Genomic DNA, 18014 nt, shown 5'->3' on the forward strand with positions numbered 1-18014 from the left:
CGAGACCATTCTCTTTACTGCTGAAGCCAGTCTTTGTAAAAAATCTGTAAAAGACTCTTTTGGGCCTTGCATCACCTTTGTAAATGACTCAGATTTTTTTCCTGGTTCCTCAACTCTGTCCCATGCATTCAAGGCTGCCGTTCGACATAAAATTAGGGTTTGGACATCATATAAATATTGTGTTTGTGCTGAAGCATATTGGCCTTCGCCCATAAGCTGATCCTGGCAAACTTGTACTCCTTTATCCCTCCATTGTTTTTCTATGTTTTTAGCCTCCTCCTTAAACCAAGTCAGAAATTGAAGTCTCTGGCTGGATTCCAGAACACCTTGTGCAAGGTCCCGCCAGTCCTGTGGTACTATCCTATTATATGTTGACCAAGTGTTTAACATTTGCTTTACATATGGGGAATGCATGCCATAAGATACTATTGCCTCCTTAAACCTTTTTAAATCCAACATTTCAATTGGAGCCCAAGTATTTTGTGTAGCCATTTGATCAGGCATCTGCTGTACGGTTACAGGATAAATTAAGGGTGACTGTGTGAAAACAGGCTTTCTTTCTGCAACCTTATGATCCCGACTTGAAACAACTTCACTGTTAATTTCTTCTGTCTGAATTTTTACAGGTTTAACAAGTTCTTCTAAAGCTGTTATCCTGGCACTTAAATTGACTATCTTTTTAAATATTAAAATGTGGATTATTATAGTGATAAGGTGCATAATTCCACCAATATTAATATTATATAGTTGTTCCATTGCCAGACTGCCTAAAATTTCGAACAAAAACCAATTTTCTTCCAATGTACACATAAAACCCATTTGTTTTTTAATGTGGAAAAAAATTCTCTTTTAGATAGTTTCCTTTAAAATATCTGATATATTATGACTTACCAAATCTGCGTAGAACAGTAGAAATCCGAGGGGATTTTCAAAGCAGCCACCTAGTGTCCCAGGTGTAAATCCAAAGAGAGAGAGAGAGAGAGAGAGAGAGAGAGAGAGAGAGAGAGAGAGAACAAGAAAGCATAGCTGGCTAAAGTTTAAATGCAGCCACATGTTCCCTCTTGTGCCGAGTCAAGGCTTGGGTCTGACTTCCTTAAGCTCCGACCACGTGCGTTGGCTTTACAGGCAGGGCCCTGTTCGGCAGGGCAGGTCTGAGTTGTTTGTAGCACCAGCTTTAAGCAAGCAGGATTTAAGCAAGCAGCTCACCGATAGTCCAGCCTGAGGTCAAGCAGAACTAGACCCAGGCTAAGAAGCCGCTGCTCGGACTAAGAAGCTGATCGCCGCCGGCCGCTGCGTGCCGCTGCCGCCACCGCCGCGGGCCGCCTGCCGCCCTTGCGGGAAAGCAGACCTGCCGCCAAGCCAAGCAGTTTTTAATGGATTCTTGTCACGTTGGGCGCCAGATGTTGATGTAACCAACCGTCTTATTAAATAAGAAACACAGAAACAATGTAAAAGAGAGAGCCGAGAAGTCAGAGCTCAGAGCTAAAATCTCACCCTTCCTCCTGCTGTCCCAGCTTCGCGAAAAGAGACCTACTTCCTGTCGGTTCGTTTTTTTATAGTATGTTGTTCTGCCTTCTCATTGGTTGTAAACCCAAACACATGACTGCCTCGTCACTGTCTGAATGTACAGCCCCCTAGGTCTTAAAGGCATATGTCTCCAATGCTGACTGTATCCCTGAACACAGAGATCTTATAGGATTAAGGGCGAGTGCCACCACCGCCACACTCTTGCTATGGCTCTAATAGCTCTGACCCCCAGACAACTTTATTTATTAACATACAATCAAAATAATATTTCAGTACAATTAGATTACCACCACAGCTTCCTACATGCTAAGCAAGCACCCTCCCAACAGAACTACACCAGAACTACACCTGCAGTCTCTCTCACTCCCTTCTTTGCCCAGGCAATGAAGAGAGGATCTTGCCATGATGTGCACCCTCACCACAGTCCCAAAAGCAGCAGGACCAGCCAACTCTAAACGGAAACTCCCAACTCTGCTCACAGAACAAACCTCCTCTCTTTATAAGTGGATTATCTCAGGTGCTTTATCATAGTAACAGAAAGGTAACTAGCCCACCTCACTCTGGTCAGTCTTAGTGTGCCTCCCACCCTTAACTGCAGAGGCCCTGAGTTATTGTGATTTCCACGAGAAGGTAGAGATTGATCTGGCTTTTAGATTCTTTTTGAGTATGTCTTAAGCTTCATGTTATGAATGGCTAGTATGGATGTAAGTTATCTGAAGTATGATGCTGAGCTAAAAGGAAAGCAAGCCTTTGAAAATTTTCACATATTTTATGTCATATGTCTACACTGCCGCATCTTCCATATACAATCACTGGAAAGTTCATATTTCATAATAAGTATGGAAGCTGTGCTGGGTAATGTTTTGTCAGCTTGACACAAGCTAGAGTCAAATGGGAAGAGGAACCTCAATTGAGAAAAATGCTTCCAGCAGATTCTGTTGTAGGCGAGGCTGTGGACATTTTCTTGATTAATGATTGATTCAGAAGGGCCCAGCACCCTGTTGGCAGTGGTATCCCTGGGTTGTGGTCCTGGCAAGTGGTCCTGGGGTGTATAAGAAAGCAAGCTGAGAGAGCCAAGAGGAGAAAGCAGCATCCTCCATGGCCTTTGCTTCATTTCCTGCCTCTGGGTTCCTGTCTTGAATTCCTAACTTGCCTTCCCTTGACAATGGACAGCAAACATCTGTTCTTAGGCTTGGGGCCTGGTGTAACTCATTATAATGCCTTCCTCCAGGGCCTTTCTATTACATAAAGTCCATCAGGTTCAACTGGTCATGCTACTTCAAAACAAACAATCCTCTTGAGAAAAATGTATAGTATGAAAATTATGTTGCCATCCCTAAAAAATACAAGGAAAACACATGATCACAGGAAGCAGAGGCTTTGGGCACAGTCAGGAAGCCAATGGGCTTCTGTCTTAGTCAGTGTTCTATTGCTGTGAAGAGACACCATGGCCACGACAGCTCTTATAAAGGAAAACATTTAATTGGGGCTGGCTTACAGTTTCAGAGGTTTAGTCCATTATCAGCATGTCAGGAAGCATGGTAGCATGCAGGCAGACATGGTGCTGAAGAAGTAGTTGAGAGTTCTACATCCAGATCTGCAGTCAGCAGGAAGAGACTATGGCCTGGCTTGGACTTCTGAAACCCAAAGCCCACACCGCAGTGACACACTTCCTCCAACAGGGCCACACCTCCTAATCCTTCTAAGTAGCTCCACTCCCTAACGACTAAGCATTCCAATACGTGAGCCTGTGGGGGACATTCCTAGTCAAACCACCACAGCTTCTGATGGGATTGAGGTCATGAGCGCTCTGATCTCCTTGATGAACTACTGTATTCGCAGAGTACTAATGTGATGGGGAAGTGGGAGAAATGAAGAGGATCCCGGTTGGAGCAAGTGGGTCACTGCTGCTGTGGCTTGATGCTGGGCTTGTGTCCCTTCTTGTCCCCTATTGTCACTCTCTTTTCCATGCTACTGATGATGCTGAGCCTCGACACTGGTCCAAAGTGATGGATTGTTTGGAAATCTCTCCATCTGTGAGCCCAGACACACCTTTCTCCTCTGAGTTGTCCCTCCAGTGTTTTGTCCCAGTAATATATCAGCCTTCTTGGGATCTGTTTGCCTCAGGCCCTGAAAGAAGTTGGCTGGATGACAGATGGAGGCAATCCAGGTTCGCTGTGAAACAGGGACATTTCTCTTACGGTGTTTGCTCACAACTACTCGAGATGAAAAGGTTTTTAGGTAAGGAATTTTTTGTTGTTGTTGTCTGTGCTCTGGGTATATAGCCCCATAGTAGAGCACTTACCTGAAGAGTACTAGGCCCAGGGTTCAGTCCCCAGCACCCCAGAAAAAGTATTTAGGGACATAGCTAACAGGACTGTTGAAAAGAAATAAAGGGGGCCGCAGAGATGGCTCAGCCATTCAAAGCACTGGCTGCTCTTCCAGACCAGGTTCAGTTTCCAGCATCCACATGGAACTCCAGTTCCAGGGGATCTGACACCCACTTCTGACCTCTGAGGGCACGGCACACATGTGATACACAGACATACATGCAGGCAAAATGCCCACACACATTAAAATAAATACAATTTAAATTTTCAAAGGGAAAGAGCGACAACTAGCAGTTGCCAGTTAGAGTTGATCACACAGCCTGACACAGCATTGTTTCCTCAAAGTTGGTTATGTTTGAACTCTTTTTTACTCCCAAGTAGGTAAGCATAAAATTATTTAAAATATTTTTTAAAAAGTAAAACTCAACATTATTATCTTTGTTATTGCTTTGGTAAGCAGCTAAATATGAAATGTATATAAATGTCTACACAATCCTTTAAAATTACCTGTGGTCTACAGACATGAGTGATATAAGGAAGAACTGTTACACAGAATAAAATGAGAAAATATATTTAGGATTTCCCTTCAGTGTGCAGAATTCATAGCAGTTTCCAGACATGCTACAGAAAACACTGAATCATCAGTTTTGAAAATACAAAAGAGTGAGCACCAGGTCCAGGGGTCCATCCCTAGCACCTCAGAAGTGTTGACATACTTCCCACAGAAAACAACACGACCCGAAAGCTTCAGGAATCGTTTTCCTGAACCTGTAGACCTCCTATGCTCCCCTAACGGCTTCTTTTTCTAACTATCTCCCCCTCCAGTTTTTCACCTTTGAACCCCAAGCATGGCAGAGAATGCTCGAGGCCCAAGATTCTATACTGGCTGTTTGCTGGGGCCACTAAACCACCGTTAACTGTCACGCCAGCTTCACTTACATATGAAGAAAGAAAGCAGCCGGGCACAGTGGCTGACACCTCTGATCCTAGCACTTGAGAGGCTGAGGCGGGAGCATCGGCCATTTGTTTAATGCTTGCTTGGGCTATGTAGTGAGTTCCAGACCAGACTGGGTTACAGAGCAAGGCCCCATCTCAAAAATAAATAAATAAATGTAAAAAAAAGACAAGAAAAAGAAAGTAGAGAAGAAAGCACCTTAATGCTTTTCTTTTTTTAATTTAATTTAATTTATTTTTAATTTTTGTAATTTAATTTTACATATCAGCCATGGATTCCCCTGTCCTCCCTCCTCCCGTCCCGCCCCCTGCCTCCCCCGAATCCATCCCCCATTCCCACCTCCTCCAGGGCAAGGATTCCCCTGGGGATTCAGCTTATATGTAAAATCGAGGTAGAGGGATGTCTGCTCAGCCCATGGAGCAAAAAGAAGCAAAGTAAGGTCAGAAGAATTGCCACAAAGTCCAGGAGAGGAAAAACTTGTAGTCACAAGTGAGAGCAGAAGAGAGATGTAAGTCCTCGGACCTGATGCAACTCAGCCCAAGGAAGGTAGGATTCAAGAAAAAAACCAAGAGATGTACAAGAAGAGGCTTGAACCACATAAGGTATACTCAGTGAGTCAGAGTGCTCTGTGGTCCCGTCCTTCCATCGTTGAAAGTCTGTGAAAGCTGCCGTGAGTTCTCCAGTCAGATGAACTGCAATGCTTTCAGACTTCCGTTGGTCACTGAGGCCTCGCCTTCCCGTCTCACTAAGGACATTGTCTGTCTGTGTAATATGATGTTATTTTATCTATTAGAATATGCAGCATCACATGCCGTGGCTGAATGACTTTATTAATGAGCACTACTAAGAGACACAGAGATGATTTCCCGAACATAAGAGCCCAGAGAAAGAGAAGCCCGTCCACCTGTGCTCCAGGGTCTGCCTTCCCAGCTCTCAGCCAGGCAGGGCTTCGGCGGCTCTCTTATGTTGTGTCCATCCAATCCCATCTTCTGGATTCCACCTAGCCTTTCTTTTGCAGTCGCCACTCTCCAGGAAGGTTGTCCAGTCATTGGAGTTGGGAGTTCAATGAGTACAAAGTGGAGTGCCTTCGTCCCGTCTGAGGTAACTATTGTTTTGTTACTCGATGCTGCCCGGTTAGTAAGGTGCATTGATGGTTTTGAGTTGTGAATACCTTACCCTGATGCTAAATGGTATGAACTGAGTCAAATGGTGTTTTAGTGAGCAGAGTTATGAGTATTTATTCAAAATGATTTCCTTAGCTAACTTTTGCTCAAATCTGAAAAAAAAAATCTCACTATCACTAGATAGATAGAAATGATCACTCATTTTTAGGTCAAAAAAAAAAAGAAAGAGAAAAAGAAGAAAAAAGAAACAGCATAACAATTTTCATCAAGGTACACTGAATACAGGCATTGGGGTAAATGGAAGTAGATGTTCAGAAATAATGGAATATAAGGGGCTCCCTAATCTCATGGTACTCTAGGTACTCTAGGCAGGTCCCCTAATAACAGAGAATGGCTGACTTGAATATTAATTATTGTTACATTGCTTGTAACACTGAAATGTGGGACAAGGGTTGATGTTTGAGCCTGCCAGTCCTAGCATCATGATTTGGGTTTTCTTGATGGTAGAAGAGAGAGAATGTATTTGATCTGAACCAAAGCCTATGATATTTTCTCTAATTTCTTCATAAGGTAGAGGTTTGTGACGAACACACGTCATGGGCTGGACTGTTGGGATGACAGGGCCCTGGTTTTTTTTTTTTTTCATTTTTCCTTATTAAGAAATTTTCTACTCCCTCCACATGCTATCCACAGATTCCCCCTCCTCCTTATTCCCACCTCCCAGCCCTCTTTCCCAAGCCACCCCACATCCCCACATCCCCCAAATCGAGGTCTCCCATGGGGAGTCAGCAGAGCCCAGCACACAGAGCCTAGGCAGGTCCAAGGCCCTTCCCATTGCACCAAGGCTGTACAAGGCATCACACCACAGGCATTGGATTCCAGAAGCCTGCCCATAGACCAGGGACAGATCCCGATCCCCCTGCCTGGGTGCCCCCCAAGCAGTTCGAGCCAAACAACCATCTTCCATGTCAAGAGGGCCTAGTCCAGTCCCATGGGGGCTCCACAGCCACCAGTCCACAGTTCATGGGCTTCCACTAGTGTGGCCGCTCATCTCTGCATGTCCTCCCATCATGATCTTGACGTCCCTCACCTGCAGAATCTCTCCTCTCTCTCACCAATTGGATTCCCAGAGCTCAGCCTGGTACCTGGCTGTGAATCTCTGTATCTGCCTCCATCTGTCACTGGACAAAGGCTCTATGATGACAGCTAGGTTATTTGCTAGGCTGATCACCAGAGTAGACCGGTCCAGGCACCCTCTGGACCACTGCCAGCAGACCAAGGTGGGGTCAACCTTGTGGATTCCTGAGAGCCTCTCCAGCACCCTGCCTCTTCCTATTCCCATGATGTCCTCATCTATCACGGTATCTTCCTCCCTGCCCTCCCACTCTGCTCTTGTTCCAGCTCGCCCCTCCCATTTCCCTATGTTCTCATCCCCCACTCCTCACCCTCTGCCACCTCCCACACCCAGTCCACTCATGTAGATCTCATCCACTTCTCCTTCACAGGGTCATCCATGTGTCCCTCCTAGGGTCTTTTCCTGTTAGCTAGCCTCTCTGGAGTTGTGGGTTGCAGTCTGAGGGCCCTGGTTTTGATGTAAGCTGTTTTCTCTGTTGCAGAAGGAGCTGGTCCATACACTTGACCATCAAGACATCAGTTTCCTACCACAAGAGTGGTACTGTTTCCAAGGCAGCTTGGAAATACAATCCAATTGGACCTTGGCTTTCCATCTTGTTACTGATGGGAAATAACACCCACCATGGCACTGATCTACTGCAAAGAAGACCACACAGAAGAGGACTTCATCTTGTACGACCAATGCCTCACAAGAGATGCCTGTGGTTTCTTTTTCCTGTGGCAGACACCCCACTTATCCTTGTTCATCTCACAGTTGTTAGAAGGAGAGAACTTTTCAATGTCATTGGGATCGATCATGTCTTCTGGCAGCTCCTACACATGGGTTGTCCTTTCATTCAAAGTCATGAAGACAGAAGGTGGTGATGTCACTGCCTGTGCCCACATGGCCCAGATGTTAGAAGGGTTGGTAGCTAAATAGGATGTGTTCTGTGTTGGTGAGAGTTTTTAATTGTTCTTTCTCTACTAAAGCAGTTGGGCACACAGTTATTGGTATTATTTAGCAGAGCCTGACTTCCTCAGCTCTACTCAATTTGTAGCAAATTGAGTGATACGGGAAAGGGGTTTTCTTTTTAACCTTGCTGTAACCATGCAACCCAGCAGACACCTGTGGACCACCTGTACTCTGTGTGGCCCATCCCAGGAAGGCCTTTGCCTGAGCTCTTCATCATTTTTTTGGGGTAGGCAGCATAAATAGAAGACGCCAGGACTGTCACCGGGGAACAGCTCCTAAAGTCCCAGCAACAAGAGGAAGAGAATACTGGCAAGGTTTCAGTCAGTGGTGTCTAGCCTTGTCTTTAGTGCACCAGGTCCTAAAGAGCTGCATGTGGCTGTAAGGATCTCAAGGGCTCAGGAGGGGTTTCCTGGGCATGATTTCACTGGTCTTTGCAGAGCTGTGCACTGAGTAGGACACATCCCCTTCCTGTTCTGCAGAGGAGGGAGCAAGCGCAGGGCTCAGGGACCAGCTCACATTCTTTAGTTTGTAGTGACGCATCCAGGTTTTGCGAGCGCTGCTTCAGGGCTCCTTCTCCGACGCAGGTTCTTTCCATTTTCCATTTAGTGGTGTTCTGCAACTTCAAGACAGTCTTTTGAGATTGTGGCCATGAGTCACCCCATCCTCTGGTTATTTGTATTATGGTAGAATTGAGAAGACAAAAGGGCACCTTTGGCTAAACAGTAAATCCATCTATTCTTACCCCCAAAGATACACACATTTTATCAGTTTCTTGTGTTTTCTGCCATAGGCAGGTATATGCATGTCATGATGTATCGCATTAAGTCTTTGATCATATATTCCTTTCAGTGTTTTTTACTGTAGTAGTGAATACTTCTTGTTTCTGGGAATGACCTGAGTGTTGTAGGACAGAAGAATCCCTGGCTTCTACCTACAAGGCGACAGAATCACTCCTCTGCTGTAGGATGTTCTGTATGACAAATGTGTTTCTCTGATTGGTCAATAAATAAAACACTGATTGGCCAGTGGCTAGGCAGGAAGTATAGGCCTTGTGGGCAAGGCAGAAAAACTCTAGCTACACTCATTCATTCCTATACTCTCAAATTTATAACCATGTCCAGGGTAATTCACCCATAAGCCAACCAGAAACAGCAGTAGAAGAGATAGACCCATCTGTTGGGTGAGAGAGATTTGTCCTGACTGTGGGCCAGGCAGGAAAACTCTAGCTATAAATGGCGCCCAACGAGTGGGCAAGTGTTTTCACCTAAAACCTGAGAAAAAGATTCTAAAACGGAGCTAAAAACAGCTTCCTAATTGTCTCAAAGCTTGCCGGTTTGAGCTACTTGTGGGTTCCTAGCGTGTGCGCTCGACCTGCAGTATGGTGGGAATGAGGCCTCTGCAAGTGGCACATTAAGCTGCGTGGTGGATTTAGCCTTTGCTAGTACAAAACAAAAAAAGAGGTTTCTGGGCTACACACTGCTTGGATAAAAGCATAGACCCACGATAGCTCCCAGAGCTGGCGGTAAACTCCCAGAGCTGGCGGTAAATGTACCACTGCCATGTTGGGAAGCTGAGGTGGGTGGAGCCAGCAGCCATAGTGCCCTTTCAGTCTTACAAATGCTGCAGTTTAAAGCAATAGATTCACAATAAGACAGATTCAGATGTAATAGTTTACAATGTGTGTAAAATACACGTAGGCTTGAAAGAGACAAAAAGGGTGATATATACAGTTATATAAACAAATACATAGGTTTAAAAAATAAAGTCTTTAAAGAGACAATAAAATTAATATAAAAAATAAGCCACATAAAGATGAATATTACACAGAGAATCTGGATTGTGTTGTCTTTGGGATTTTTAACTGCAGAAAAACATTTGATCGTAAAAGATGTTGAGTTAAACCAATATGTATATTTTGATGATACCTTGACTTCAAAATTTGGATGTAAGGATGTGTTGCTTTGGAAAGGAGACTCTGCTTTTGTTTCCACAGAAAGCAGGAGGCTATGGATTTGTTCCAGATTAAGATACATCAGGTTTGACCAGCCAAGACCCCCTGAAAGGTCTCCGATGACACCATGGCCCAGATAATCCAACGTCCAGATCAGATTCAAGGCAACTGGCTCAGACAATACAGCCTCATGGACTATTCCATAATCCTAAATTTTTCTTTGTGTCCTCAAAAGATACAGCGTCCCCCTCCAGCAGGAAGTAGTAAGAGAAGCTATGCCCAAATTCCCAAATTATATGTAATTTTACTTTAAGGTTAAAACCTTCCTTTTTGAAAAAAAAAAGGGGGGGAAGTACTGTGGGATGTTCTGTATGGCAAATTTGTTGCTCTGATTGGTCAATAAATAAAACACTGATTGGCCCATGGCTAGGCAGGAAGTATAGGCGGGACTAACAGGAGAAAAGAAAGAACAGGAAGGCGGAAGGAGTCACTGCCAGCCGCCACCAGGACAAGCAGAATGTGAAGATGCCGGCAAGCCATGAGCCACATGGCAAGGTATAGATTTATGGAAATGGATTAATTTAAGCTGTAAGAACAGTTAGCAAGAAGCCTGCCACGGCCATACAGTTTGTAAGCAATATAAGTCTCTGTGTTTACTTGGTTGGGTCTGAGTGGCTGTGGGACTGGCAGGTGACAGAGATTTGTCCTGACTGTGGGCAAGGCAGGAAAACTCTAGTTACACCCTCCCCTTGCTCTGACAGCTGTCACTGTCTCCAGACATTACCTAAGTTCTCTGAGGTGCAGTTTTGTCCTGTACTGAAGAAAAGCAGAAGGATCCATACTGTGATCTGAGAGTGGAGAAGAGACACCAATGTCCCTATGTCTTTTTGGAAGTTTGGAAGTAGGATCTGTTTCCTCACTGCTATCCTTGGCTTCCTGAGTGCTGGGATGACAGGTACACACCACAGTGTCTACTTGGCTGTCCTTTTGGATATGGTGTTTGTTGTCATGTGCTTGGTTCTGGAGAAGGGCACAGGCCTTTCTCTCCAGGAAAGGAGAAAGAGGACAACAAGGCTTTTCAGGGCATACCTCTTATTTCTAGCACCCTAGAATCCTTCATGCAGGGGCCACATTACCAGCATCTCGGGGAAAGGTGGACATTTTCTGTGCAATTTAATCAATATTGTTTCTTTCCTCAGTGTCTTCATTGGAAAACTGTCCAAGGACCATAAGCCCTGAACTTTATCCCTGAGGGGAAAAATAACACCTTGAAGGTGGGTCTTCATTTTCCCTGCGGCCCATCTAAAAGCTTCAGGGCATCAACAGAGTGACTGAAGTGTAAGCTGTAGAGATTCTGAGCACCAGAGTGGGAGAGGAGAGCCGGGGCCACCTCTGCAGCGCACGATGGAGTGGGCTGACAGGGTCAGGCTAAGGTGGGGTGTGAGGCGCTGCTGCCACACCCGACTCAGTTCTTTCCCACTTCAGTGACATTAGAACTGTCCTAACTCGGTTTCTGTTTTGTATGGCAGAGTTTAAAGAACACAGCCCTTTTCTAAAGCTGAGATACTCATCCTGGACTCTTGGGGAAAAAAACCCACCAGCGGTTACAAGGTACACCTGATACGAGTCAGCGATGACCGCACAGGGGCAGGAAGAGGTGTCCTGGGGTAACTATGTGGTTTTTAATGTGCTAGTTTATCAGAGGGGGCAAAGGTCGGTAAAAAAAAAAAATAGAATAGTGGTGGTGAAATGGAGGCATCAACCAGACTTAGCCTGCTTATCCAAGAGGGACAGAAATCTTTCATTTTCTGCAATAACCAGAGCAAGAAACCTGACCATGATGAAAATCTTCACCAGATTTTAAGATTCCTGAACTCAGGATTTGGAAGTCTGATGGATATGTGGCTTGTTGGTAAGGTTTGGTCTTTCCGGCAGCACCTGTTGAGTCATATCTGGAAGTTAGTTAGGCTTGTGGAGGACACCCAGGCTCTGCAGTGCTCCCGTGTGGGGAGGGGATGCACAGTGGGCACCCGCGCACTGTTGTGTCTCGGGACTGTTTCACACCCTGGTGCTGACAGTCAGCGGAGGGCTAAGCAGCAACCCGGAGCACTGAACCACGCAGGAGGTGTGCCTCTGCCTGCTGATGTCTCCCTCCATCTCTTTTGCCTCCACTGTGCCTCTTACTTGGCTCAGGCCACAGAGTCTTGTGTGGTACTGTTTTGAGTCCTGCCATGCTATCTGATAAAAAAAAATGCCCTTTAGATTGTTAAGCCAAGTCAGTTTTCAGATCCTCAACTTTTAAGGATTCTACAGAAATTTGGTGATTGCTGACAGCTTTTGGAAGAAGCAGGTTTGAAATGTCTGATACCGCTGTGCAGATCACACTGCAGGCGAGAAAGAGGAGGCAGGCTGCTGAGTTGTGTTGGCCCTGGAAGCATCCCCGATCTTGAAGGGGACTGGTTAGTCAGCGCAAATACTGTGTTTGGGAGGTGATAGCTCAGCTTATCGAAAAGTATTGATCTTTTAAACAACTGGCAATCAAGAAAATAGCAACGGATTGAAATAATGAGGAAATCTTGGTAGACTGAATTTGTGAGAGTAGGAATCGACTTTCAAGTAGCAGTCACTAGGGGAAAAAAAAAAAAGCCTTGTGGGAAATCCATTTTCAAATACATGGAAGAAAGAAGGGAAGGAGGTCTGGGCTCAGAGGCTCTCCAGTTTTCCCAGACGCCCCTGCTGTGCCTTCCTACTTATCCTGTGTTCTGGGGAACATTGCCTAGATGGTCTTACCCAAGGGTTGCTAACATTTGTCTCCTATCTAGACTCTCTCCGTTTCTGACTTCCCTGGTTTTCTTGGTTTCTCCAGCTGCTCTCCCTTCAGTCATCAACTCAACCCTACACGAAACTCCCAGAGCTTTTTGGAGCTCACACGCCATTTAGTTTACGGGATAGTGTAGCCGTTTGTCAAGAGTTGGACTTCCTGGAGGCCTTGAGTCCATCTTATAGCTATGAGCGAGGGCAACTGGCCTAGAAGAGTCTAAAGACTGAGCAGGGCCCTCAGCAGGCCTTTGTCCTGCAAGATGGAGACCCTAGAATACCGGTGGTATGGCTCAGTCCATGTCTGAAAGAGGCAAAATCAAGAAAGCCGATTGTGCAACTCAGTCTGAGGTCTGAGAACCCACATCCTGGAGTCCAAAGGCCAGGAGACCTGGAGTTCTGATGCCCAAGGGCATAAAAAGAGTGTGCCAGTTCCAGGACAGAGTCAGGGAAGAACTCTCCTTTCCAGTCCCCTCTCCTCCTATCCAGCTCCCACTGGCTGTATGGTGCCCACCATACTGAGAATGGACCTTGCCCACTCAACCCATGCACATGCACCAGTTTCCTTAGAAACCCTCACAGCTCCACCCGGGAACAATGCTCTGTCCACTCAAGCTGACACGACAGTCTACTGTAGCAGCTCCCGGTCAGCTGTGGCCAGTGGCTGGAGAAGAGACCTCACATGTCCCCTTTCTGGTGCCATCAGGATAGGGGTCATCAGAGTCGGAAGCTGGGGTTAATCCTGGTGACTTAGCATTGCTCCCCCGGGGCTGCCAAATGATTTCTTCTTGGGAGACATGGTCTCATGGACTCAGAGATTTTCTCACTTCGCCACCACAGTTGAAAGCCTTCACCACGTGGTTGTGCCCCATAATCTCTGCTTCAAGTTACTAGAGTCCACCAAAGCCAGCCTCACTCGAAGAACAAAAAGTTGTGGGGTGCTACGCAGGACAGTGGGAAAGAAATGCCAGCTCTTTGCTCAGTTGAGACTATTTCTCCCCCCTTGGCCTCTTGTGACTCTTGGAAAAGACACCCAGGGTGTGATTCCATGTCAATCCTCCCACGGAAGAGGGAACAGTGGACTGTAGGACATGGTGACCTTGAGGGTGGACTGTAAGACATGGTGACCTTGAGGGTGGACTATAGGACATGGTGACCTTGAGGGTGGACTGTAGGACATGGTCACCTTGAGGGTGGACTGTAGGACATGGTGATCTTGAGGGTGGACTGTAGGACATGGTGACCTTGAGGATGGACTGTAGGACATGGTCACCTTGAGGGTGGACTGTAGGACATGGTCACCTTGAAGGTGGTGACTTAGTATTTTGCCACTCTTTGGAGTCCCTAGAGTTGAGCTGATCGCTTCAATGCTGTACTTATTTCCTTCTAGCAGGAGTGGGAGGCTCATGCCTGTAAACCTAGCCCTTGGGAATCTGAAGCTGGAGGCTTTCCTCAAGTCTGAGGCCACCATGGGCTAGAAAGTGAATTCTGGACACCTCATTAATGGTAGACCCATAAATATAAGTAAAGGCTTGGTATGTGCCCACACAAAGTGCTTAGTCTTCTTTGTAGAGTTGGCAGTCACACCAAAGGATGAGGAGCATGCTGAACAGGGTGGGCAGCAGCATCCCTCGGAACTCTGAGGAAGGGAAGATCTCTGAGTGCAGAACCTATAGCACCCACTGCCCGCTGCTGAGGGAAGCAGAGCAGACGTCACCTGGGTAGAGACAGCCTGAAGAGGGAGACTCTGAAGAGAAGAGGGGTGGCCTCCCTTGGAGCACCTCAAGAATTCAAGCTAATGTGTTTGGTTGATGCAGGAAGTCCTCCAAAGGCTGTGCTGCTGTCCCAGCTTGTGCGGAAAGGGGCTGGCTCCAGGGTCTTTATCGTCTGTCGCTTAACAGAGTGGCAACCTGTGTGAGCGGCCAAGACTGGGAACCACTGGGGAATGATCTGGGCAAACAAAAGAACCGATGCTGCAGACTTGGGGAAAGGGCCATCACTTGGGCAGATTTTTTTTTTAATTGCCACTTCAGAGCACACCAGGGAATTGTGAGCGGTTGTTTTTGCCTTGGCAGGTGAGAAACCAACGCCTGAGTCCAAGTGTGATGACCCCAGTTCAGGAGGATGGTCCCGACTCAAGGAAGAACTCTTTACCCACGGAGTTTCTGACCTTAGGCTGGGTCCATGTATGCCAATGTGACTCTCCGAGGGCCCTTCCTGCCTTCTTGTCGTGTTAGAGAAACAGTTCTGTCTCTGAACAGACCAAATCTGATTTAGACCACTGACCTCCCCTTGCATGTGGTTCTCAGCACACTTGACTGTTAGTGCTCCACTACTGGGTCATGAGCATTTCCCAGGGCTTTTACAGTTTTCCTCAACTTTATCATTGACTGGTTACCCCATCTCTGAAAAATAAAATAAAATCTGTACCAGCAACTTTCAAGTATATAATACATTGTTTTGTGTTGTATGCTCAACATTTTACAATAAAGCTCTCTTGAACTTACAAAGAACTCAACAGCCTCATTACACACTTCACTCCACTTGTTCTCAGTGCTGGGAAGGAACTTACTGTGAACTCCAAATGTATTCCTTGTGGTTATAAATAACTCTGCACTTGAAGAGGAGTTGGGGGGTAGCTGTAGAGAGCTCCTCGGCCCTGACTTCCTAGGCAGACAAAGCATGATTATCTGGACTCTCTGAGAAGTCTATGACTTGTTTTACCCTCTCACACCCACATCCAGAGAGCCTTTTTGTCTAGTGCAGATATACATACGTACCGCACACACTGACGAATGCTTCCAGAGCCCATGGTGGTTGTATGCTCCACTAAACACAGTGAGTACATGAATGATTCTGGGTGTTACAGGGAGGAAAAGGCCTCTATTGTTGAGACCTTAAAAAAAAGTAAACCCCGTAAAATAGAGTATTAGCTGGTGTGGTGGTTTGAATAGGTATGGCCCCCATAGACTTGGGTGTTTGAATGTTTGGCCATAGGAAGTGGCACTATTAAGAGATGTGGCCTTGTTGGAGGAAGTGTGTCACTGTGGGGGTGGGCTTTGAGGTCTCAAGCTACACCCAGGGTGGGACAGTTCACTTCCTGTTGCCTGAGAATCCAGATATGGAACTCTCAGCTACCTCTCCAGCTACCATAAATGCTGCCATGCTTCTCACCATGATAGTGAACTAAACCTCTGAACTCTAAGTCAGCCCCAATTCAATGTTTTCATTTATGAGAGCTGCCATGGTCCTGGTGCCTCTTTAAGGCAATAAAGCACTGACTAAAACAGCTGGCTGCTCTGAAAAGCTTCCTTTAAACCCCAAATCAAGACATTTGGGAACAGCAGTTCCGACAGTAGAGGTGATTATTTTTATGCTATATTAACATCCTGTGGCTACTGTAACAAATGACCACAAACCTGGTAGGGAATTATTTTTTTTAATAATGTAGAGGCTGTAAATCTGCCGTCAGGACTGTATTTCCCTGACAGGCTTGCAGAACCCACCCTTTGCCATTTCCACCCTCTGGGTGCTCCCGACATTCCTGGAGCGTTGGCTGCAGAGCACCAGCTCCTGTCTCGGGCTCCACATACCTTCTCCGTGTCTTTCTTCTGCATTTCTTAAGAGGATGGTTGTCTTGACATGGGGCTCTCCCATCTACCTGTCTCTTGGATTAGTCCGTCATCATGTAGGCCAGTGGTTTTCAATCTCCCTAATGCTGCAACACTTTAGTACAGTTCCTCATGATGTGGTGACCCCAACCATAAAATTATTTCACTGCTACTTCATAACTGTAATTTTGCTACTGTTATGAGTGAATTGTGATGTAAGTATCTTATATATGACCCCTGTGGGGGTCGAGACCAACAGGTTGAGAAACATGATGTAGGCAGTTCCCTCAAATGGGACCACATGAAGCTACCACTATGCATTTGTGGTAGCCCTACTATGTGATATGCCCAGAACAGGCATCCAAGTCGGGAGGTAGGAAGGGCCCAGCTTCCTCAGCAGGCCTGATTTCCTTATAACCAGCTAGCGAGGTCCAGCCTGGGCTCTGGGGTGGCTTCACTGTCCATAGTGCGGGAAGGAGAGAGATGGCAGCTTCTCCGTGGAGCTTCAGGGTACATCTAACAGAAGGGAAGCCAGGCTCCAGGGGTGTAGTACGAGATGGGAGAGAGACAGCAAGGTTTCCACGTGCATCGGTCTGCACCAGTACACAAAACTGTTCCAAGCGGAAGAGGATTCAGCCATCTTTTACAAGGTGTTTCCCTCCCTTCTGTGAGCTAACTACTGGGAAGTGGTGGGCGGGTGCATCAGAAATGGCAGAGAGAGTCCCAAAGGCACCAGGGGAGCAAAGGGACTAGGCAGCGCTGTGCCCCAGGGAGGACCAGGTGTGACAAAGACTCCGAATGTACACCTTGGTTTCTGAGCTGTACACTTTGGGGAGGAATGGGCGATGCTCACAGTACATTCCCATTGAACAAGAGCCTGCAGGTGGCCCTCCATTGCAGGGCCCAGTTCATGCTGAGATGTGCTTCACCTCAGATTCCCAGTGGGATGGTCAGATTGGGGGGTGGGGGATCAACACCCTGACAGCTCAGTCACCTTCCAGTGGCACTGTGACCCCAGAGGTAGACTTGCTTTTCAGATTTTAACATTTGATTTCCTCTGTCCCTGTCTTTTTAAAAGATAATTGGTTATTTCCCAGATTAGAGTCCCTGGCTGTCCCAGACAAAACTTACTCAGTACAGGGTACCTTATGTTTCCCTAGTGCTCAGGAAACACATAAGATTCCCTGGGGACAGTGTCAGGGAGTTATTCTCCATTCCCTCCAAAGCCAGCTGTGAGATGGGACCTGAGTGTGGGACCCTGGGAAGGTAAGTGGGAAAGGAAGGGGTGCGGATCAGGACAGGGAGAAAAACCCAACAAATCCTGCCATCCTTTTGTCTACAGGAGGTGAGGGCCTGAGATGTCTGAAGGCCTCAGGACTTCCCTCCAGAGGATTGGGGAGATGCCAGACTGAGAAGAGGGGACGCAGTGATATAGCAGCCGCTGTGTGTAAGCAAAAGGTAACCAGGCTTGGGTTGAGCACTGTACAATGTGAGTGGGGTGGGTGTGTCTTGGGAGCTGAACAAGACTTGTGTTATGGGGGGAGGGAAGGAAGAATGAGAAATGGGAACAAGGCATCTGGGCTTTGATGGAGACCTTTCTGTCTCCCCCAGCT

General features: G+C 46.6%; 1 long non-coding RNA gene across 6 annotated transcripts; it reads left to right on the top strand.

The window, feature by feature from the left end:
• The first annotated feature begins 4267 nt into the window (after positions 1–4267).
• Positions 4268–15226, top strand: LOC121828824 (uncharacterized). 6 transcript variants are annotated; one of them, XR_013050740.1, is made up of 5 exons: positions 4270–5913; positions 7553–10928; positions 11173–11247; positions 11503–11640; positions 14866–15226. It is a non-coding gene; the product is annotated as an uncharacterized LOC121828824 (long non-coding RNA). The 6 variants fall into 6 exon arrangements; XR_013050741.1 differs by having other exon boundaries at positions 11503–11584; XR_013050737.1 differs by having other exon boundaries at positions 4268–5913; positions 7553–11247.
• The last annotated feature ends 2788 nt before the right edge of the window (positions 15227–18014 follow it).

Source organism: Peromyscus maniculatus, chromosome 4 (genome assembly GCF_049852395.1).
Source record: "Peromyscus maniculatus bairdii isolate BWxNUB_F1_BW_parent chromosome 4, HU_Pman_BW_mat_3.1, whole genome shotgun sequence".
NCBI classification, from domain to species: Eukaryota; Metazoa; Chordata; class Mammalia; order Rodentia; family Cricetidae; genus Peromyscus; species Peromyscus maniculatus.